The 24602-nt window shown below is 43.8% G+C and overlaps 1 long non-coding RNA gene and 1 pseudogene across 2 annotated transcripts in view; one reads left to right on the top strand and one right to left on the bottom strand.

The window, feature by feature from the left end:
- The window catches only part of LOC144283322 (uncharacterized), a 220526-nt gene that overhangs the window by 101146 nt on the left and 94778 nt on the right, over positions 1–24602 (top strand). The gene's annotated exons all lie outside the window — the stretch shown is intronic.
- LOC144283797 (low-density lipoprotein receptor-related protein 10-like) lies at positions 15842–22952 on the bottom strand (annotated as a pseudogene).

Below are 24602 nucleotides of genomic sequence, written 5' to 3'. Positions count from 1 at the left end.
CCTACTGGATTTCTTAGTCTAATGAGTCCAGCGGATTTTTGATTTTGCCTAATGGCACACATCTACACTGAGGTGGCGGCAGTTACTTAAAATGCCTAGTGGTCATATGGTTTCACTCATATGGGGAATATAAGAAGTAGTGAATAGGATTATAAGGGAAAGGAGGGGAACTGAGTTGGAAAAATTAGAGAGGAAGACAAACCATGAGGGACTCCTAACTCTGGGAGATGAACAAAGGGTAGTGGAAGAGGAGGTGGGCAGGGGGATGGGGTGACTCGGTGACAGGCACTGAGGGGGCGCTTGATGGGATGAACACTGGGTGTTACACAATATGTTGGCAAACCGAACTCCAATAAAAACAAAACAAAATAAAATGTCTAATGGCCACTGTGTCGTCAATTTCTGTTAACAAAGTCATTTGAAACTTTAATATTCTTCAGCTGGGGAGTAGTTGCAGGAAGCATACCTTATTTGCTTTGTATGCAGCTGATAGAGAATAACAGTAAAGTATGTTAGCTTCAGTCATAGTTCATTAAGCCACAGGAAGACACGATATTTTTTATATCCTATACAATTGAGTACAATGTATTTCTAGCAAGCTATGGATAGAGAAGAAAAAATATACTCATTCACTGGTTTGCACCTGTACATGAGTGTCCTGTGGAAGGCACCGAGGATCATGTAGTAACTGAGAGGTGTTATGTCTCCTGCCCTGAAGGTAACAGAGAAGTCTAGTCTATGTTGTTGGTGGGTAAGAAGAGCAAAAGATGTCCACGTAATACCTCCTGTGTTGAACTCATAGGTGACTTTTAAATTTAGTTCAATCCAATTCAACTTAGTTCAGTTCAGTTCAACTTGTTATTGATTGCTAACCTAACCTGATCCACTTTGAGAGTCATCCAGTTAAAGGCCAGGCAGATGTGCCTCTGGAGGCTTCCCAGGGACTTGAATCAGGTAGGGGAGTCTCCTTCTTGGATTATAAGAGATGGAAGCCCAATTTCCAGCGACTTTGGGCCCAAAGGGGAGTTTGGGGATGACTTATGTTACTGAGGGGAGGGCAGCATGTATTCAGGCCAAGGATAAGTGGAATGCCACCCAGGATTTGCTCTCCTTCTGTGTTTGCTCTCTCTGCATTCTGGCCTCATCCTCTCCTTAGTCTGGCTCTTGCACCTGGTAAAGTAACACAGCGCTGGAACCCCACTTCACATCACTGGAGAGCACTTGAGGGTTTGTGTCTCAGGTCTCTGGGGTTGTCAGATATCTGGGAAAGGCTCTGATTGGCATAGTTGAGGTCATCTGCAGCCAACCATTCAGTTCATCAGACGCCTGAACTGACTTGCTTTTATAGTTATCCTATAGATTCCTGCTGGCACCCACATAGGATGTTGAAATGTGGGAGAGAAGAGGTTCCAAGTTAACTTCTGATTATGTCATGAACTGCTTATCTGATTTAAAAAACAAGGCAGGGCAGCCTGGGTGGCTCAGTGGTTTAGCGCCGCCTTTGGCCTGGGGCCTGATCTTGGAGACCCAGAACTGAGTCCCACGTCGGGCTTCTTGCATGGAGTCTGCTTCTCCCTTTGCCTGTGTCTCTACCTCTCTCTCTATCTGTGTGTCTCATGAATGGATAAATAAAATCTTAAAAACAAAACAAAACAAAAAACCCAAAAAACCAATGCATATTGACTCTAGAGAATTTAGAGAATGAAATTTTAAGAGTACACAGAAGCATACTATCCAGAAACAGCTGCAAAAGTAGTTTAAAAAGACTTTTAGTTTTGGAATAAGTTTGGATTTACAGAAAAGTTGCAAAGATAATATGGAACATTTCCATATACACTTCACCCAACTTCCTCTAAGGTTAGTATCTTGCGTAATCATGGTGCATTTGTCAAACTAAGAAATTAAAATAGTACCATACTCTTAACTAACTCAAGACTTTATTTAGATTTCAACAGTTTTCCCACTGATGTCCTTTCTCTGCCTCAGGGTTTAACCCAGGACACGTTACACACAGTCGTCATGTCTCCTTTGTTTCCTTTGGTCTGTAACAGCTTTCTCCATCTTTGTTTTTCATGACCATGACAGATTTGAGGAGTGAGAGTCAGGTATTTTGACGAATGTCTCTCATTTTGGATTTGTTTGATGTTTTTCTCATGATTAGATTGGGGTTATAGGTTTTGGGAAAGAATACCACAGAGCCCAAGTGCCCTTCTCATCGCATCCTTTCAGGGGTACATGCAATCCACATGATTTAGTCTTGATTGAAAGATTCTCCCCTGTAAGTTAACTAAATCTCTCTCTACGCTGTTCTCTGGAAGTAAATCACTAAGCCCAGCTCATGGTCAAGGAGTGGGCAATTAAGCTCCTCCTCCTAGAGTGGGGGATGATCTATGTGTATCAACAAAGTTTATTTTTATTTTTTTAAAAAGCTTTTATTTATTTATTTATTTATTTATTTATTTATTTATTTATTTATTTAACAGAGAGCTAGATAGAGCCAGAGAGCACAAGCAAGGGAGAATGATAGAAGGAGAGGAGAAGCAGACTCCCTACCCCCCCACCCCTCAGCAGGGAGTCTGATGCAGGGCCCAATCCCAGAACCCTGAGATCATGACCTGAGTTCAAGTCAGACACTTAACCGATTGAGTCACCTAGGCACCCTGAAAGGTGGTTTTTAATATAAATTATTTTGACAAAAAAAGGATTATACTGCATGTGCTTTTCTGTCTACTGCGTAAGCATGTTTTCTGCTGTGTGTAAAGGGTTTTTTTTTTGACTATACAAAAACTTTTATTCATTTGTACTAGAAGTTGGGCCCTTAGCCATCAAGGAACCCAGGACCCAGAAAACTGCCAGCCAGTACCAATCACTTCACAGCAGGGGACATCCCAGGGGAATGTCTAGCGACACACCCCAAAGTGAGTATTCCTGTGGCCCGGTCCCGCTCCCACCAGGATGACGGTGGCCAACAGCGCCCAGGGCCACCCTGGCAGGCGGGCTGGCTCTCGTGCAGCGAGGGGGCTGCTGAGTGACTGGGAGGCTGAGGGGCCAGGTGGACACAAAATCTTAGTCTGTGACACGGCACAGGGCTCTGCAGGTGAAGACCGTTTATAAATGGGGCCCGAGTTCCTGTGGGTAGAGAAGCACCCAGACAGACAGCACCTCAGAGTAGGACACAGTTTTCCTCTTAATAATATAGCATGAATAGATTTCCACATCAAATATTCTTTTATAATATTATTTTGAATAGCTATTCAGTATTTAGCTGTCTGGATATATCAGAATTTAACCCATTTATAAGTTTGGACACTTAAGTTGTTTCCAATTATTTTTTCTGGCTATTATGAAAGTCATTATGATTAACATCTTCCTAGCTAAATCTATCTACAATTATTTATTTCAAGGTAAAAAACTGATTAAAATAGATGTATCAAAGCATATCCATGTTAAAAAATTTACAGGTGTAAATTGCCCCCTGACAATTACCTCTGCCGTCTGCTGCTTTCTCACAGGCACCCCTGGCGGGAGCTAGGCAAGGAGGATGTGATGAGCAAATGTGGACAGGGCTGCCATTATTCAGGGCAGCTTGAAAGAAAAAAGGTGAAGATGAGGGCTGAAGTCTGTTCCTCATTTCCCAAGCTTGAGATCATTTATTAATGCTAAGGATGGCACCTCCTTATAGAGAAGGACAGCCATGCCATTTATTTTTCAGTTTAAAAACATTTAATTAAAATACATATTGCAGGGTAAAACACACATTTGAAAAAATGTACAGAACACATTTATTATAAGTAATTTTAGAGTTGGACATACATAAATCTTCATCTAAACTTATGGTTATTGGGAATGGAAAATCAATTTCTTTTGCTGAGTATCTGTGTCCAAACATTCCATTACTAGTGTCCTAGTCTTCCCTGAATCCCTTCCAGATCATCCTTTCCACTCCCAACCCAAAGTAACCATTATCCTGCATTTAGTGGTAATCACTTCCTTGCTGTTTTTTAGTTTTAAAGTTATAAATAAGGGGATCCCTGGGTGGCTCAGCGGTTTAGCGCCTGCCTTTGGTCCAGGGCGTGATCCTGGAGTCCTGGGATCGAGTCCTGCGTCGGGCTCCCGGCATGGAGCCTGCTTCTCCCTCTGCCTGTCTTTGCCCACCCCCCCTCTCTATTTCTATAATAAATAAATGAATAAATAAATCTTTTTTAAAAAAATAAAGTTATAAATAAGATACATGGTCATGGCAAAATTACCAAACAATATGCAAATTTGCAAAGTAAACATTAAAACGACTCCTAACACCGGTGTTCCCACCAAGGGTATCTGTTATGAGCTGTGCGGTATGTACTCTTCCACATTAGTGCTCTCCAGTGGAACTTTCTGCAATGATGACATGTTCTATTTCAGCCTTGTTTAATGTGTAGGAACTAGGTACATTTTAATACTGAGCCGTTGAAATGTGGCCAATGTAACTAATGAATGAATTTTAGGGATCCCTGGGTGGCTCAGCAGTTTAGTGCCTGCCCTTGGCCCAGGGCATGATTTTGGAGTCCTGGGTTCGAGTCCCACATCGGGCTCCCTGTGTGGAGCCTGCTTCTCCTTCTGCCTGTTTCTCTGCCTCTCTCTCTTTTCTGTGTCTCTCATGAATAAATAAATAAAATCTTAAAAAAAACCCTGAATTTTATTTATTTATTTAAAATTTTAAAAAGATTTATTATTATTATTATTTTTTTTTTTAGAGAGAGAGAAGGAGAGAGCGGATGAGGGGCAGAGAGAGCTTTGAGTGGACTCCACGCTAAGTGGGGAGACTGACATGGGGCACAATTGCATGACCCTGAGATCAGGACCTGAGTTGAAACCAAGAGTCAGATGCTCAACTGACTGCGCCACCCAGGAGTCCCAAGAACTGAATTTTATATTTTATTTAATTGTAATCAGTGTAATGTTTGGTAGTGGCTAGTGGCTACCATATTAGACAACACAGCTGTATGTTGTTTTTTTTTAAGATTTTATTTATTTATTCATGACAGACACACAGAAAGAGAGAGGCAGAGGCAGAGGGAGAAGCAGGCTCCATGCAGGGAGCCCGATGTGGGACTCGATCCTGGGTCTCCAGGATCACACCCTGGGCTGAAGGCGGTGCTAAAACGCTGGGCCACTGGGGCTGCCCCAGCTGTACGTTTTTGAAACCCTTTCTGTCATGCTGGCATCTGGGATCTTCACAGCATCGCGTGTGTAAGGAAACGTGCCTCTTGGCAAGGTCCTGGTTGGCAGTGGCAGAGGCCCCTTCTTGACGTCATACTCTCCACTCTTTCCATACAGCCCTTCTAGACATCATCAGCACCACTACAAAGGTCAGCTGGGCTTGAGGGTGTTTTTTTTTTTTTTTTTCAGCATTTGTCTCAGCCTACAGTTTCAGCTGCAATTTGAGCAGCCCACTCAGGGTGCTGTGTGGTTTGGTTTCAAAAAGGATGGGTAAAGGTGAACTACCCGCCCCCCCCCCCCCCCCCGTGACCTTTCTTCTCTGGGTCTATGTCTCTATGCAGCTATTTTTGAAAGCTGAATCTTGTAGCTCTATAGACTTGCGTTATCACCAAGATGATCTTACTTTAAAAAAAATCGTTACCTCTTTTGTTTTTCTTTTGAGACAGAAAAATAAAAACAAAAAGGAGGATAGTTCCTGTTTGAACATGAGTTAAATGACATATTTTTTTTTTAGATTTATTTATTTATTCATGAGAGACACACAGAGAGAGTCAGAGACATAGGCAGAGGGAGAAGCAGGCTCCATGCAGGGAGCTCATTGTGGGACTCGATCCCGGGATCCAGGATCATGCTCTGAGCCAAAGGAAGACACTCAACCACTGAGCCATCCAGGCATCCCAAATGATATCTTCTTAAATCATGGCTTGTGACCTCCTAATTTTCTGTCATCAAGCATGTGTTGAAAGAGCCTGGATCAGGAGTTGCCAGACACAAGTCCTGGTCCCGACTCTGCCCTGATGGCATTCAGGGGTCGTTTTAGTGAGAACGATGAATTGTAGACTCGCGGACTGCTTAGGAGAGCCCCAGAGGCATCACCTGAAAACTTAGGGTAAAGGCACTTAATATCTATGGATCCCTATCCTGTGCGTAATTTCATCCTACGCATAGCATAGCATTTTATCGCACAACTGAAATTGTCTCCTCATTGGACAAGAAAGCAGAGGGGAATAGTATTTTCCTTGGCAACCTAAGCTCTTGGCAAGATCACCTGCCCACAGCAGGTACTGAAGTGTGTGTTCTATTGAAAACAAGAAGAAAGGAAGGAAATAAGAAAAAGACAGGGAACGAGAGGAAGGAAATAAGGAACGAAGACAGGGAGGAAGCAAAGGGAAGAAAGGCAGAGAAGGAGGAAACAAGCACCCTCGTTACCAATGAATTCCGTTCCATACCTTATCTCATACTTATTCCTTCCAACAGTTGGGTAGGAGAGATACAAGGCTCTGAGGTCAGGTAACGTGCTGAAGGCCACCCAGCTACCATGCAGAGGAGTCTCTGTTCTAGTGGCAACTCATAAAGTTAGAATCCAGATTCCCAGAGCTTTGCTCTCATTCCCCAGGTTGTTAAGAAAGGTGAAATTGGTGTCTTTGCTAAGTACCTGAGCCCCAAGGGAAGCCCCACGGGTAACTTGAGAAAGACAAAAGTTTTAGATCAGTTCTTGCCTGCAGCCCTTTGTCTTTCTGACATTAAGCATATCTTAAACCAGGTTTCTGGGCTGACATCCTCATACATATGGATTTAGAAGGGAAGCAGCTTTCTCAGCAGGCCTAGGGAAGTATATTAATTTCACAGAGCCCCCCACCCCTCCCACCCCCCAGCAACTTGGAAGGGCCCTCCTCTGGACTATTTAATCTCATCTTTTGTCTGCATTGAGAATGAGCATTTTCCTCTCTTTAAATATCATCCCCCCAAACCCTCCCTCCTTCATCAAACTCTTTGTTGTAGATGATCAGGCCAGGAGGGGAGAAGGCACTGGCCCACCAAGCTTGGGAAAGGCCAAAAAGGAAGGCTTTGCAGGAGGTGACCGAGCCTCAGGGGTCCCCTGAACTCTGAGGCCTAATCCTCTGTAATGGTCTGTGTTTGAGAGTCTTTGTGAAGCCATTGAAAGGAGGTGGGCCTGGGGAGGGGCCTTGCCCCTCTTACTCACGGTTCTCAGAGGGGCTTGGGTTGCCTTTAATGACTGGGTGGGGAGGGGACACACCTAGCTGGAAAGCTGTTGCCTGCCCCAAAAATGGGGTGCCAGGAGAGCTGCAGGATTCCGGTTGTTTCAGGTTTTGTTGACACCCCGAAGCCCCCATCCTGGTCCTTTGTTAGGAGCTAAGGGAACTGAACCCTAGATTCCAAAACCTGTAACTGGCCTGGATGTCACAATCCAGGTTTAGCAGGGATTAAGAATAAGTGATTTATTTAAAAAATTCCAAAAAAATGATAAGCACGCCAAGAGCAGATGTTTCCAGAGAGTAATCTTTTAGGGGGCCATATACTGTCACACAGACTGGGGTTCAAACCCAGACTTCATCCTGCAGAGACTCAGGTCTCTCAGTTTGTAGGAAGAATAGGAGCTAAAAATTGCTGGCAAAGTGTAGGTTCTTACCAAGTGGAGGCTACTGAAGGAGTATGAGTAATCACCTAACTCTCATTTCTTGGGGGAAGAAAGTGAGTCCCAGAGAAGGGAAGTAACTTGGGGAGGGTTGCATAGCAAGTGAGGAGTAGAGCTCAAATAATGACTCTTTGCTCTGGCTACTCAGTCCATGTGCGATCAGAGGAGCTCCATAAGCAAAGTCTATTTTAAAAGCTGGATTTGTGGTGTGCATAAACTGGGAGATAGTATCACACGTGCCTGAGAGATGAAAAAAATGACTGTGCATTCCCTTTGGAATATTGTGATCATATTTCTGGATGGTGTTTCTGTGGAGCAGAAATGAGAAACCGTAATTTCTAACCCAAGAGCTGACATGCTGGGTGGTTATTACTGCTTCAGCCTGGAGTGGTGTAGAGACGAACTCTGTTTCTGGAAAGAATTAATTGGAATGGTAAGAAAGCTTGAATGAGTGGTAGAAAGGAGCTGTCTGTTCTTGGAGTCCAAGACCACCAAAGTCAAGGATCCCCATTTTTTATTAGAAATGAATCTGATATGGTTTCTTTAATTGAATTCTTGACTGGTTGGATTTGGGGGGTGGTGTCTTCTATTTTGTATGATGAGTCAGATACTTTGCTTAGTCAGAGGTCATTAGAGAGTTTTCTAGAGTATGAATGACTGTTAATATAACCATTAGGTAAGTATAGCTGTTAATAAAATTGACAGTGCCTAGCCCTTGCATGATCTCCTGTAAATCTTACAAAGCTTTGAAGAGAGAGAGAGATCTTTATCACTTGTATTTTTCAGATGAAGAAATTAAGGCTCAAAGGTAACTTGCCCAGTGTCATTAGCCCAGGAAGTAGCTATGGTGGACACTGGACGTGAGTGTGGAATGTGAAGCATTCTCTGAATTCACCTCAAGAATGCTCAGTCTTGGAATCTGTCAACCTGGTGCTTGCTGCTTTGGGGGTTAGGGGAGTAGAGTAGAGTTTAGCCTGTGCTTCTAGGTAATAGCTCAGGTGGCAGCTGACTGATTTTTCTCTTGCACAAGCAGCCTGGATCCCTTCTGCCACTCCTCTCTCCTTCAACACATGGCGAGTATGTCTGCACATTGTGGCCTACACATTCCCCTCACATAACTCATTATGAGCTGATACCCCATTTATCTACCCATTTATCCACCATAATGCAAATTTTTCTTTGCTCCTGATTCCTGGGGCTTTGATTCCTGCTTTATCTCCCGTTCCTATCATTGAAGTTCAGCTCTGCTCTAGTCTTTAGCAGACATTGTTGGCCACCATTACCCAATGGCCATTACCCTCTCTTCCTTGCTAACAGAACTCTGATTTTCCTTAGGTGTGTACCATGTATGGCCATCAAGGGAGACTGGCCTCAACACCAGCCCCAGACTCAGGGAGTGACTGACTCCTCACTGGCCTAAGCCAGTGATCACGGAACCAGTCCACTTCACAGTGATTGGTGTAGGTATGAGCTTGTAACTCATTTTGTCTAATGAGACATGAGTGAATAATGGCACAGGGCCTCTTGGAAAAGGTTTTCTTCATTTTGAGAAAGGAACTTTGGGTATGGTGCTGCTGCTTCTGGATGTTGATGTGCCTACTTATGATGACTGGAACTGCAGCCTCCGTTTTGGGGATCATAATGGGCATGAGCCTGAGAACACACTGAGCATAGCAGCATGGGAGGTTGGAGTAAGCTCAATCCTTCATGAAGGATCCACAGAATTAATCAACCCTGTTAACATCCCTCTTCCAAGCGTTCCCTTAATGTTCAGGCCACATGGATTTTCCCCCTATTTTACTTGCAGCCAAAAGCATTGTCACTGATAAAGTACGACATCTCAATATTATGTCTACCTCCCCAATCCCTTTCTAAGACTTTACTTTCGACCCCTCCAAACTCCCTCTTCCCTGAGACCCCGTCTTCTCTGAAGCTAAACCCCATTCAACATCCCAGGGAGAGGAGCTTGAGTAGAGCTGGGGATGTTGAAAAGTCACAAAAAAATGCTGCCCTTTTACTACTTTCCCTTGTGTCTCATAGTCTTTGTGTGTGTGTGTGTGTGTGTGTGAGTGTGTGTGTGTGTGTGTGTGTGTCTCATAGTCTATTTACTCACACCACTTGCTTGAATGTCTTTTAATTTTAAAAAGTGCTACTTTTGGGGGTGCCTGGGCGATTCTGGTGGTAAAGCACCTGTCTCTTGGTTTCAGCACAGGTCATGATCTCATGGGTTGTGGGATAGAGCCCCATGTTGGGCTCTGTACTCAGTCTGGAGTCTGCTTGAAAGATTCTCTCCCTATAACCCTACCCCTGCTCTCTCTCTTCTCTCTTAAAGAAAAAAATGTTACTTTTGGAGAATGGACCTCAGGCAGAAAATATCACTGCCTCTAATTTCTACCTGTTTTTTCAGGGAAATGTTCTCTTCGAGTTTTAACAAGTCCTATTAGAATGCAATCCCTTTTCCCTCCCTCCATGTATCTTGCTGCCTTCTCACTATTGCTGGTTGCGTACACGGACAGAGCAGCCTACCCTCTGATGCATGTCCTTTCCTGCCAGATGGAGCCTCCACTGTTACTTCTGTGCTCAGGCTGTTTTCTCTGCCCAGCCATTTATGGACTGATGCCAGATATCTCCCAGGCTACCTCTCCTGCCTGAGAGAATAGGCTCAGTTCATGGACTTGTGGCTCATGGATTCAGTCCAATCCATGCTCATATGTTGAAGCCCTAACCCCCTAGTGTGCCTGTATATGCAGATATACATAGGTATATCTTTATGGAGGTAACTAAAGTTAAATGTGGTCAAAGCGTGGGGGCCCTAATCCAGGTAACTAAAGGTTAAATGCAGTCATAAGTATGGGGGCCCTAATCCAGTATAATTGATGTCCTCATAAGAAAATGACACCCTCATAAGAAAATGACACCAAAATGGCGCAGAGGGAAGGGCCATGTGAGGACGCAGCAAGAAGATGGCCATTTGCAAGCCAAAGAGAGAGGCCTGGAAGAAATGAACTCTGCTGACACCTTGATATTGGCCTTCTAGTTTCTAGAACTGTGAGAAAATTAATTTCTGTTGTTTAAGCCACTGACTCTCTGGCAATTTGTTCTGGCAGCCCTAGCAAACTCATATGTTGGTCATACTCATATTCCAGATCTGATACCTGGGATTTATTGTCAGACATCATTTAATTCCTGCCTTCATTCATACTTTAATTAATTAATTAATTTTTAAAAAAGATTTTATTTATTTATTCATGAGACACACACACACACACACACACACACACACAGAGGCAGAGACACAGGTAGAGGGAGAAGCAGGCTCCATGCAGGGAGCCTGATGTGGGTCTCGATCCCGGGTCCCCAGGATCACGCCCTGGGCTGAAGGCAGGCTCTAAACCGCCGAGCCACCCAGGAATCCCCCATACTTTAATTTATATATCAACCAGAAAAGTAGTATAATTTGGTGTGGAATTGCCCAGTATGTGTGCCCCTGAATCCTAGTCCTGCGAGGTCCTCTGTGAAGAATGGGCTCTGAGGTCCTCCAGTATATCACAGCCCTATTTGCAGATTTGTAGTGTCCACTTTAATATTAGAGATTCTGAGAAGAAACTTGTCTAAGGTTATTTAAGTGGCCATTGACAGCATTGAGATTTGACCCTGTATTTATCCCTTTATTGGTTAACATCTGCTAATATCCATGAAGTTTGTAGTGAGAAATGGTGATCTTGTTTGTTGAAGCAAAGCCTTGAAGTCATTCTGCCATATAATTTGTGAAACTTAGTTTTCTCATCTGCTGAGTGAGGCTAATAGTCACTATCTGGGGTATGGCTTTGAGGATCCAGTAAGAAAATCTACATAAAGGGCCAGCACAATATCACTCTGTTTCTTCATCTTCCTCATTTATTCAGAAATTCAATAGGTACATCTTTATTGAGTGCCAAAGAGCACATTTCTTGCTGGTTGGAAATATTCTGAACGTCTTACTTTTCTTTCTGCTCTGAGCTGTGCTGAGGTCTTGCAGACTTGGAAAATCTCAAGCCACATCTCCTCCAGCTTTTCCTGCCACGTTCTGTTTTTATAAATGAGGACATGATTCCAGGAACTTCTGTGACTTCATGCTGGCCACTGGGAAGGTAGGCTGGCTTCACACCTATGGTGTTTAGGCGCTGTGAGGTGCCTGGCTTTGTGGGATATAAAACTTAAAACTTGCCGTGCTGCATCCGGGATCAAGGAGCCACTTCCCATGTTAACCCACGGCGTCATCCGTGTCAGCACCACACTAGCTCTGCTGTGGGTCTCTCAGCTCAAATGTCCTTAAAACTCAAGGCCATTTGTAGCTTTCATTTGGCAGTGATCAGAATTAACTCCCCATGAGGAGATAAATGTTCCAATTGAATCATAGTGTGGAGCAAATTCCACTAAGTCAATTTACCAAGAGAGTCAGATTTGCCAAGTACATTCTATGTGAGAGGCTCTGTGTTAAAACTTTTACTTACCTTGTCTCATTTAATCTCTTCACAAATGACCCGATAATTATCCTCATTTTACAGATGAAGCAAAGGAATAAACTGAGGCACAGGGAGGTTAATTTGCTCAGTCCACACAGCTAGAAAGGCCTGGAGCCAGCATTTGATTGTGGGCAGTCCGACTCCAGAGCACAGGCTCTTCTTAACCACTGTGGTCTTTCTCAATCCAGTTAATTACTACCTTGAGCTTATAGATGTGGAAACTGAGGCTGAGAGGTGAAATTATTTGACCAAGCCACACAGCTAGTAAATGCCAGAGCCAAAACCTGGTCCCAAGTCTCTCTGACTCTGAAGTATTCACACTTTTTATAGAAGAACAGCTCCTCCCTGCTTCATGGTTCCACATGCAGCATCACATATGTCACGTGTAGTAGCTGGCCTCGACCTTGGAACAATCCTGTGTACTGTGATTTGCTAGTCCCCCACGTATAGGTGATCTGGATAGAGTTGAAGCAACTTGCCATGACCACACAGCTTTACATATGGGAGCCTCAGTTCAAGGCCTCCTCTCGTGCTTGGCCTCTGGTCTGAAAAACTCTTCCTCTCTCCTCCTCACTAAATTCTTCTCATCCCTCAGATCTCAGATCAAATAGTACTTTCTTGGGGTGGCTTTTCTTCCCCTCCAGACTAATTCAGTATCCCCTTCTGGAGATCTGTAGATCATTCCTTAGTTTTCTTTTTCACTTTTATTTTTTATTTTATTTAAAGGTATTATTTATTTGGGGGAGAGAGAGAGAGCATGAGCAGAGGGAGAGGGAGAAGCAGGCTCCTGCTAAGCAGGGAGCCCAGTGCAGGGCTCAATCCCAGGACCCTGGGTTCATGATCTGGGCCAAAGGCAGACACTTAACCACCTGTGCCACCCAGGCGTCTCTCTTTCTCACTTTTTTTTTTTTATCTACTTGTGTGATTATTTTATAAATACCTGCCTTCTCCTAGATTGTCCACACTATGAGGCGAGAGCCACATCAGTGTTGTATGGTAGCAACACCAGTGTTTAATTCATTTTTTAGCATATGGCTAAAAATGGTAGTTATTAGTATATAAAACAGATATATCTACATCTATGTGTATATTTATATACATATACATATATGCATACACACATATATATAACACACACATATTTAAACGATACTTAAATGTCATTAGATCCACCCACTTCCTCCTCCTAGTGCATGGATCATGGAAAGGTCAGTTAGCCATGTGATTGTTGTAGCTCCCTGTTTACTTGCTGTTGCAGACATTGCTAATCAATAACCATACTTCCGAGTGTCTGGGGAACCTGAAAAACCCCTCTCAAGGCATTGCTCCAGGCAGCTACTATTGATTAATTGGACTTGGCCCCCAAAATGAAACTTACCCATCCCAGAGGGGGAAACTATTCTCATATGTTCCACAGTAGTCTAATCCTAGTTTCCTGCATTTGAAATAATCTGAAGAATTAAAAAAATATTGATGTCTGGGGTCTTGTTCTAGAGATTCTGATCAACTGGGCCAAGAACCATTGGCTGGCCAACTAGTGTCAATTCTGGCCAGTTCTTGTCTGGATTCTGTTTTTCCTTGTGTCGTTTATTTACTGTTTTGTGTAATATATAATAGCTCTACAGTGGCAGATACAGAATTGAGGGCATTGAGGATACAGACATGATGGAGAAAGATTGGTTTCAGTTCTCAGGAGCTCTCATATTAACACAGGAGACGTGTCAATCGACATGAAGAACTCTTAAGTGAGGCAGCTTGTTAGGAGTTCATTTATAGGTGCATGGAAGCACAAGGGAGTCTGTGGCAGAGGAAGACAGAACTTCTATGTGGGAGGATCTCGAAAAAGTTCAGAAGGAAGTTTGAGTTGCACTAATTCTTGAGGAACAGGTGGGCTGGGAAACCCATGGTGAATCGAAATCGTGGAAGACTTTGGATGCCAGACAGAGCCATGTGGAGTCAGTGACGTAAGGAAAATGATTTTCAGAGTTGATCTTCAGGAAACAAACTTTGTCAGCAAGATGGAGGATGCTTGGGAAAGGATGGAAGAGGAGGCTTGGTACAAAGTTTCTAGTCTAATTCATGGCGGCAACAGAAATCATATAAATGAATTGGAGGTGGAATGAGACTTTGGCAATATGAGAGAAATATTGAATATGACTCAGGGGAAATCTATAAAAATTAATTGTATACTTGCTCTCATTGCTTTGCATTACATTGTGAGCTCTTTGGAGAAAGATTTGTATTCTTGATCTGGGCCAGGCACTGTGTCAAATATTTTACATAGATCTTCTCATTAATCCTCATAACAATTGCAGAGTTATTTTTATTATCTGGATGGGGATTCTGAAGTTAGAAATATATTAAATCACGTTCCCAGTGTTACACAGCCAATAAGTTGTAGAGTCAGGATCCAAATACAGATCGTTTAACCCTGGAGCACATGTGTTGAACTGTGTGATGATTCTGTCTTAATTACTGCTCTATTCCAGAGGTTTTCAGCTGGGGAGGATTTTGTGTACCTCACTCAGGGGAGACATTTAGCATTTCTGTAGACAGTTTTGGTTGTCTCAACTGGAGTGGGGGGATTGCTACTGCATTAGGTGGGTAGAGGTCAGATATGCTGCTAAAAATCCTATAAGGCACAGGATGGTCCTCACACCAACTCCTCTCCCCACGAGAAAGAATTATCCAGTCCCAAATGTCAGTGGTGCTGAGGTTGAGAAACTCTGTTCTATTTCTAGGGTCTAACTCAGTGCCTAGCACACAGTTAGTTGTGGGTTTGTTGAATTAAAGAGAACTACTGAGTATATGCATTCATACTTACATAGTTATGTACATTTAAATTTATGTGAATATAACTCTTACAAATATATACATTCTTTTATCCTCATGTATTCTCTTGATCACAGAAATTTCACTGTGTGTGTCATCTCTATTTCCTCTGGAATCTGTTTTGGGGCAATGTTTCTAATTTATCCTATTCCAAGTCTTATCTCCTGTAATTATGGTGTCTCCTGGCTTGGCCATCGTCCCATGGATCGGAATTTCATTTTAAATCCTGCAGTTGCTGTGCTGACTTAGAAAAGATTGTGTGTGTGTGTGTGTGTGTGTGTGTGTGTGTGTTTCTTTCTTGTTCCTGCCCCATCCTGTTGGAATTCATTGCATCACCCTATACTTTCCTAGCAAGGGGCTTAGCATCTACTTTGGGGGCTGGGCTGCCAGAGAAACTCCCTAAATAGTCAGATCCATGTCAAAGCTTACTGAATGAAGTGGTTGAGGCTGGCAGCCTTGGTTCCCATCCAGAAGGTGACATATTCCTGAACTTGGGTGATGTGGGCTTGGAAAGTCCCACCCCTTGTAAACCAGCTGAGCTTTTTGCAAAATCCATCCTGATTAGATTGCTCTATATCCAATTTCCAGCTGACAGCTGTTCTTCAATCTTTTCCTACCCCCAGCCCCTGGTACACTCTGGGATTTTCTTTTTCTTTTTTAAATGATAGCCACTTAAGAGCTTTTCTCGTTTCCCAATTCCTAAATTCCACATTTTCAGTCCATTCTGTCACAGTAGCTTTTGGTGCAGCTGCGATCAGGGAGATGGATGCCCAGTTGCATTGCCTGTTTGAGCAACAGGGTCATGATTAGGAAAGAGCTGAGGAGTAAGGGAATCCTCTAGAGATGCCTCTCTATGAGAGCACAATTAGTGTGTCCAGTGAACCCTAAAGTCAGTTATAGGAGTGCCTGTGTTTGGTCCCGCCAGATTCTTCAAAGATGCACAAGAACAAAATGAGGGGCTCCTGGGTAGCTCAGTGGCGATGACCATCAGCAGGCCGCGCACCAGGCTGCCGATGGCAGCGGCCGTCATGACCTTGTGGGGCAGGGCATAGGAGCAGTCCACTCATGCCTGCCGTCGGAACGGTCTGGCTGCCCATCACACACCCACATCTTGTATACACACTTCTCGACCCGGCATTGGAATTTGCCATGCTGGCAGTGCTGGCAACGTCTCTCATCGGCAACGTTGGTGCAGAAAGTCTGGTAGTTGCAGCAGTCGGCGGGCGGGTAGCAGGCCGTGGCCCCAGGGGTGCTAGCAGCTGGCAGGGGGTTCGCCAAGTGGCGACCATAAGAGGAGTGCATGGCGGGCACTGCTCAGGCAATAAGTTAGGAAGCAGCAGGGCTGGTGGTGGCAGCAGATGCGGGCTGGGGCCTCACTCTGGGCAGGCACGAGGTCATCGATGGCCTGGCCCTGCTCCAGCCACTGCTCCATCTCGACGAGCAGCTTCACACCATCGACCACCATCTGTACTAGCTCCACCTCTGAGAAGCCCAGGTGGTCTGCGTTGGAGACATCAAAGACGCCACCCACAGCAGCTGTGTCCACACCACCTGTGTCCGGGCGGGCAGCTGAGACAGTATTCCTCGATCGAGCTGTCAGCACAGCCCCACGAGCTGTCGCAGCACTGCCCTCAGCAGCAGCGCTCCTCCAGGCCCTCTCTGGCCCCTAGGCTGGTGCCCAGGCCGCAAGGTCCATCCCAGGGCAGGTAGTAGCCTCGCACGTGGTAGGTGGTGGTGAAGCCTCCAGGCAACCATGCGGCAAGCCACGATGGCCTGGCCAGAGACACATGTCAGTAGACACATGACACAGCACAGTAGTCAATACCATAAACCATCATGAAGGTCAAGTGGAAGTAAAGAGATAGACATGAGCAACTAGAGGGACTCCTAGGAGGGCAGCCTTGCCATTGCTGGAGTGGATGAGGCTGTGCAGCACCGAGGGGGCCCGGGAGGCCCCATGCAATCATCCTCATGTGCTGCATCTCCGTAGGCCAGGTCCAGGGCCGCGAAGCGCACCGCCAGGCACCCACCGTCATGGGGCTCCAGCAGCCAGAGGCAGGACGGGGGTGGGAGACTGAGGCCAGGGGTGAGTAGTGGGGGGAAGAGAAGACCCCGTAAAAGTCTTCCAAGGTATGGTTGCAGGGTGACGCGGGGACAGGGGCTGGGGTCAGGTCAGGGAAGGGGTCTGAGCTGCAACCTGCCTTGTCAGAACCATCGCCACAGGCATCAGGGTTGTCGCAGTGCTGGGCCAAGGGCGCACAGTGGTGGTTCAGGCCCTGGAACTCATCTGGCCAGCACATTAGCCAATCTGCAGAGGCACCAAGAAGGGCTGTACCACTAGAGCTGGTGGGATCTTCCCCTCCTCCCTGGGGCTTCTGCTCCCTGTTCTACTAGTTCCAGAGACATCCCTGTCCAGCATACCTTGGCTGTAAGAGAGCAGGGAGCCCTGGCCCATGGGTGCTCTGGCCCCGGCAGAGCTGTATGTGATGGTGACATTGTCCCCCAGACAGCTGCAGGGGGCTGGCAGGTGCCTCACACAGGGAGATCTGTGGCTGGAGAGGGGAGCGCAGGATGAAGCTCTCTGAGCCACAGGCCAGGTGCAGTTTTTGGAACCTATGGGTGGAGGAGAGCAGGACGTGAGATCTTTTTTTTATTAAGATTTTATTTTTGGGACACCCGGATGGCTCAGTGGTTGAGTGTCTGCCTTTGGCTCAGAGTGTGATTCCCAGGTCCTGGGATCCAGTCCCACATCAGGCTCCATGCAGGGAACCTGCTTCTCCCTCTGCCTATGTCTCTGCCTCTCTCTGTGTGTCTCTCATGAATAAATAAATAAATAAATTCTTTTTAAAAAAATGAGCAGAGAGTCCCTATAGTTGCTCATGCCTATCTCTTTACTTCCACTTGACCTTCATGGTGGTTTATGGTGTTGACTACTGTGCTGTGTCATGTGTCTACTGACCCCCAAAGGCAAGTGTGATCACTAGTTGAAGTTGATTCCTCAGAACCACTCTCCCACCTAGTGCTCCAGATGTGATTTTGTTTGATAAGCGATGATGGTATCAGTTAGGAAGCGTTACATTGTACATAACAGGAGAACAATTGGCTGGAAAGTGCAGAGACAAAGCTTCAGCCTCAGAGAATGCTCTCACTAAAGACTTGATTCTTTTCCCATCTTCCTTCCTGACTTCACACTAAGTCTGTTTCTTTCTTTATTCCTAAGATGCATACCGGCAGCTCCTGGAGTAGCACGTCCTTTTACCTCATCCAGCAGATGTGAAACTTCTTGCCCTGAGATTTCTTGGTGTAAAGCTTGAGATTTGTTCTGAATTTGCTAAGGTGATAGAACTGCCCTGAGTCAGCTTTCTGGCTATGGGGTGGACCTGGCTGAGTGGCATAGCCACACTTAGGAGCTCTGCACTGGAAGAGCCGGTAGAAGTCAGACCATTAGCAAAGAGAGTGGTGGATGGTGAAGAGGTGGCCAACTAGTGTCCAGTATAAGATTTATGCTTGGTCTTCTTGATGTTTGAACATTAGCAATGTATTTAAGTAATACTTTGGGGGGCACCTGGGTGGCTCAGTGGTTGAGCATCAGGTCGTGATCCCAGGGTCCTGGGATCGAGTCTCACATCAGCTTCCCCGCAGGGAGCCTGCTTCTCCCTCTGCTTGTGTCTCTGCTTCTCTCTCTGTGTGTTTCTCATGAATAAATAAATAAAATCCTTAAAAAAAAGTAATACTTTGGCCTCTTGTTTTCCTTTGTATTTGAGGAGTCCCCTTCACCAAATTCCTGACCCTCTGAAACCCATTCACTACCACTATTTGCATGGCTGCTTCTGCCAAATCTAGACCGAATTCTTTCTAACAGGGCAGGAAGGGTGATATGATTTTGATAACAATCTTAACTTTAAAATACCTACTATTTGTAGAAATACTACTTATGCAAATATGTTTGTAAACACCAGCTTTCATTATCATTCCTTTGTTTAGTCTAGTATCTTTATATTCTTCACTCTTTTGTCTATTCATCCATTCCATTGGAAAACATATATTAAATATCTGCCATGTACCAGTCACTGTGCAAGATCCTAAGGTCCAAGGATTAACAGCATACTAAACTCAAGGAGTTCAAAAAAAAGAAAGAGAAGCACATAAACAATGAACGGTCATAAAGTAATTTTTTGGTAAAAGTATAAAAAAGTATTACTAAACTCTGAACCACTGTGTTGTGTGTGTGTGTGCACACGCGTGTGCATGCACGCACGTGTTGCTAGTCAATTTCCATTTCCTACCTGCTTTCCTGGTCTAAATGTCCTCACTGTGTCACTCTTCCTCACTTGAGTTATGACTGCTGTATTTCTTTTCCTCGTTGAGGTTGTGTTGTCTTCTGCTCCCAGGACTCTGCAAAATAGCAGCAGAGCCAGTCAGCGTCGTGTACACCTGCAGTTGTCTGAACAAACACATGGTTGATGACCAGAGGAACATTGGTGCTTTCTAGATGGTTTCTCAGTTTCACTGTGGCAGAGACTTCTTACACAAGGAGTTTTTGATTCTACGGTTGCTAGGAAGTCAAACCTCTATTTTTCTTTAATTGAATTTAAATGTTTAAAAGTAAGCTCTTTGCTTCCTTTCTCTTAACGAAAAAATGTTTTCCACATGCTTACGGGTCCCATAGGAACAGCCGTGTGGTGGGAAGGGAGAGAGATTTGGTGTCAGATTGGCCTAAATTTGGACCCCACTTTGCCATTCACTGGCTCTGATACCTTGATTCTTTATCTCCGTGAGCCATAGACTATTTTCCTATCAAATGGGATCACAATTCCTGCAGCACAGACAGTGGAGAGTTTCACATTAAATGTGTGTGAGAGCACAGAGCACAGCATTTGGGGTATAGCCAGCTTGCTTGGTGGTTCATTTCTTCTATTTCTCCTATCCTATTTCTTTCTTCCTTTTGATCCAAACAGTCTACCGTCTATGTAAGAATGGGTCACAGGGTTATGGGAGGGGGGTGAGAAAGCTTTGGGCAGGGACTTTTAGCATGTTTTTAATGCTTCCATTTGTCTTATGATGTCAATGACTATATGTTTTTTTTTAAAAAAAAAGTTCTAAAAAAATGCGCTGCCAACATAAATTTTATCATTAATCCAGCAGGTTGCCATGAAAATGAATATAGCAAAAGATGGACTATTGTCTTCTCAAGCAAAGTGGCATATTCTGAACATATATAGCTAATGAAGCTCTCAGCGTCCTGGTGTGTACTTGAGTGGCTTGTAATGTTAGTAGACCAACAAAGAAATAACTATTGTCATTAGATATAATGAAAGAAAACAATTATTTATGCAGCCTCCATGAGCTAGGGACTGTGCTGCTTTCTGCCTTCACATATATTTTTTTATCCTCCCTAATAAAATACCCCAGATTCTTGGGCTTCAGTGTCAAGGAAAGAATGAGATATTGCTGTTGCCATTGCAAGCTTTCTGTTTCATCACTGCTCTCTTTAGCAGTTGTTGTGGGAAATCTCTCCAAAAAGCCAGGCATAACAATTGGTAATGCCTCACACACAATGGGCCTATTTGCAGATAAGGTTACAGTTTGCTTCTCCCATCCATCCCAAGAAATGCAAACTTCTACATTGTCTGTTTATTTATCTGGACTTTCACTTCCACGTTCATTATACAAAATCTGAATTTGCAGCAATTTTCAGAAAACTACTCTCTTTACAAAATACTATGCTCATCAATTATGATTTTGACATCTTTTCTACTACTTTCTGACAAATAAGACAAATACAATGAATTTAGCTGATGTGAAAGTTCTGTGGTTCTTGCCACCAAAAGGTCTTCTATATTCATCCACATTTCTCTGTTTTCTCTGCCATAGTTCTGCTCACTGTGATTTCTCACGTTGCATTGCTACGATAGTGGGAAATTGTTTTGAGTCCTTGCTATGTACCAGATGCTGTTTGAGGTGCTTTATACGTATGATTGCACTTAATTGCTCCTGAGAACATCTTTGGAGGTAGCAAGTATTTATGAACCTGTCTTCAGATGTGGAAACTGAGGCAGCAAGAAGTTCAATGTTTTGCCCACAGTGTGTAAGTGACATAGCTAAGGATCAAATCCAGGCAGTTGGACTCTTGAGCTCATGCTTTGGACCACCACCTGCTTTTTTTTTTTTTTTTTTTTTAAAGATTTTATTCATTTATTCATGAGAGACACACAGAGAGAGGCAGAGATATAGGCAGAGGGAGAAGCAGACTCCCTGCAAGGGGCCTGATGTGGGACTCGATTCTGGACCCCGGGATCATGACCTGAGCCGAAGGCAGATACTCAATCGCTGAGCCACCCAGGTGTCCCTCACCACCCTCTTTTATCACTCCAGCATTTTTGCAAAAGTTTCCTAATTGGTTTTACTGCATCTACTCTTGACCTTCTAGGAATCTCCACCCTGCAGCTTGTTCAGAGCTCATTCTAATTGTATCATCCTCTTCCTTGAAACTCCTCTGCCTTTGGTATAAAGTCCAGGCACATCATGGTCCGCAAGGCTGTGTGGACTGGCTGCACACTCTATCCACCCTAAACTTGCTATGGTCAATCTTACTTATTTAGATCCATCAGCTATAGTGGATTTTGTAGTTGCTCTGCCCTCCCTCAAGGGCCCTGGTGGAAGCAGCCTTCTACCTGCATTTCTTTCCTTGTATTCTTGAATTCTGAAGTTTAGATATCACTGCTAACAGACCTTTTCCAAGTCTTGGACTTCAGTAACTCCTCTCCTTGTTTTCTTCCTTTTCATTTCCTTATGGATTTCTCTCCAACTTCCCCTGTACCTCAGGGGTCTACCTCCACTCCCTGATCTCTCTGCAAACCACCCCCTCCACACTCATTCTCAACACAGAAAGTTTTCCTCCATTAAGCAAACGTATAACTTAAATTAATCCTGCTGTAGATTGTTGCCAAATACCATTCTCAAACTCCATGCCAGGATTTAGATTTTTGTATTTAGCTAATTTCTAGATGTCTCTTTGGAAATATACACAAGGACTTCAAATTAAGTATGTCCAAAACCGGGTTATCTTCTCTTGAAAGCTGCTAACTGCTCTTTAATTTCCACAGTAAATGTCTTTTCCATCTACCCAATCATCTGTACCAGAAACTTCAGTCATTCTTAACATTTCCCTTTCATTTGCTGGGTCTTTGAGTGCTGCCAATTCAATCTTTAAAATGTCTTTCAAGTGTGTTTTGTCTTCTTCATTCCTGTTCTCTTTGACCTGGTTCAGACATATATTATCTCTTACCTGAAACATTGCAAAAACCACCCTAATGGGTTACCTTCTTGTTCATTCTCCATACTATTCCTTGCGGAGGAATAGTATCATCAGTGTCTTAATTTAGTGCCGTCAGTGTCTATGAGAAGCAGAAACACCGCATTAAACTAGAAGTGGCATTGACAGACCATCAGTGACATGGTGATACAAATCCCATGACCTAGTTGGCTACTTCAAAGAACCCTAGCAATTTCTAGGTGAAGAACTACAACAGCAGTGGAAAAAGCAGCAGGATACTAGCTGCCACTACCACTTCCTACAACAATCTCCAACATTTATGACCCTTTGACTGTGAATTGGGCCCAATTCAAACTTCATGTACATCTTATTTAATTTATTCATTCTTCTGAAAGTGACCTTTGATGTAGCAGTGGATTCATAAAGAACTCTGTACCTTCTTAACAAGACTCAGATTCTCTTTGGAGATCCAACTCCGTGAGTGAATGGTACAATATTGGCAGAATTTGACATCAGGTGCTCTCCCTTCCTCTGGCAAGGCCAATGCACTTTCCCCTGGGTCTTTAAATCTTAAAGGATGACATAGAATGGAACAAATTTTGGGGGCTTATTTACTTTTGTAGTGGTACCCTGTGTGAGATACTTCGGTAGTCTTTTCAACCGGACCCCAGATGCCAGGCCGATTCCCGTCCTGATGCATGTTCTATTTCCAAGTCTGGCTCTCCAGCCTCTAGCCTTCTGTCCATTCCTTGTGCTGATTAAATATCTTGTCAATGGATTCTTCCTTATTTTTCTTCCTCTTTTTTCTTTAACTTCATTTAGTTAGAGTGGGTTTCAACTGCTGGCAACCAGAGAAATCCAACTGATGCCGAAACCATTCCATGAAAACTTATTGTATTAGAGTTAGGAAAATTGAGGTCTCTCTGTAACTGGCCTCAGGTCACATGGGGAGTTAGTTAATGACAGAATCTGGACTCAAAGGCTAGCGCACAATGGAGCAGGAATTATCCTTAGCCCTAGAATTCCTTGTGTCTGAAGACTTGCTTCTACAGCATGTGTGTGGTTTTGGGTGAGTCACCAAATCTCTTTCTGCCTCTGTTTTCTCACTTGTAAAGTGGGGAGAATAATAGCACCTACCTTGTAGGGATGTTATATGGATTATATCACTTAATACTGTGCTATATGCTATAAAGTATGAATGGACAGTACCTGGTAAGAGAGTTGTAAATGTAAGTACTGTTGTTACTTTCACTGCACTCACTGGCCACTTTAGGAATATTGTTGTTTTAAATTGTTTTGCAGCACTGGTAAAGAATGTTTCAGTTGTATTATCCAAGTCTTAGGAAAGTCTAAAGCATATATGCAAAGTGTCCCCTCCACAAAGCCCCAGGAAGGGTGCTGGTGGCTTGGTAGCTGAGAGTTTATTCTGTCTCTTTTTATGCTGAAAATAATATCATTAAAAAGGACTGTTATTTTCTTCTTTTTCCTGACCAATGAAATGGACATCAAAGTACAGAGTGTTTGACAAGAGGACCAGTTGGTTCCATTCAGGGGCACATTTTGGATTGTTCGTTTTTGACAAGGGGAGCGATTCATTACATTTTGTTTATGTAGCACCTCCCGAGGGGCCATTTCTAAGTGGTTCACAAAAGGCTTCTTCTCACTGAAACACACTTGTCCTTCAGGGTTCCCAGGGACTGAAGATCATGTGTGCAAATAAAATAAACTCACCCTGAAGGCCAGTAATTTAGATTAATAAAGAGCTATGTTTATACAACTCCATTAACAAAATTCTACATGGCAAGTTGAACCCAATTTTCTCAGGCAGCACAACCATTTCTAAACAAGACTTGATGAAGAATGGCCAGTTTCTGGGTATACAAAAACAAGGAGAAAGTCTTTTCATTGTCCTCAGGCCCCTGAGATGATTTCTCTGACCCCTGTTTCTCAGGAGACCACTCAGAAGTTGAAGCAGCCTGAATATGAAAGATTCTGTATCTGTAGGAATTAAGTTAGGCTTCTTGATTTATCCACTTGTCTTCCCATCCTTATATCATACATGCACTTATTTTATTTTATTTTATTTTATTTTATTTTATTTTATTTTATTTTCATGCACTTATTTTAAAAAACCTCTCATGTACGTGGCAGTCGTAGCATCTCAACTCTTTTGCTGGGTCCTCCAACAGGAGAACAAGGACTGGAAAAAGCACATCGGCAGGAGAGATGCATTATAAAACACCCAGTAGGTCCTAATAATGACCATGTGAGATAGGTAGCACTTTGTTTAATTCTCTCTGCCTTCTAAAAGCATGAAGACCCAGAGCAGTTACAAGGCTTGCCCAAAGGA

This window comes from Canis aureus, chromosome 14, assembly GCF_053574225.1.
Source record: "Canis aureus isolate CA01 chromosome 14, VMU_Caureus_v.1.0, whole genome shotgun sequence".
In the NCBI taxonomy this organism is placed as follows: Eukaryota; Metazoa; Chordata; class Mammalia; order Carnivora; family Canidae; genus Canis; species Canis aureus.
The sequence above is the reverse complement of the archived record's forward strand: the minus strand, read 5'-3'. Positions and strand labels throughout refer to the sequence as shown.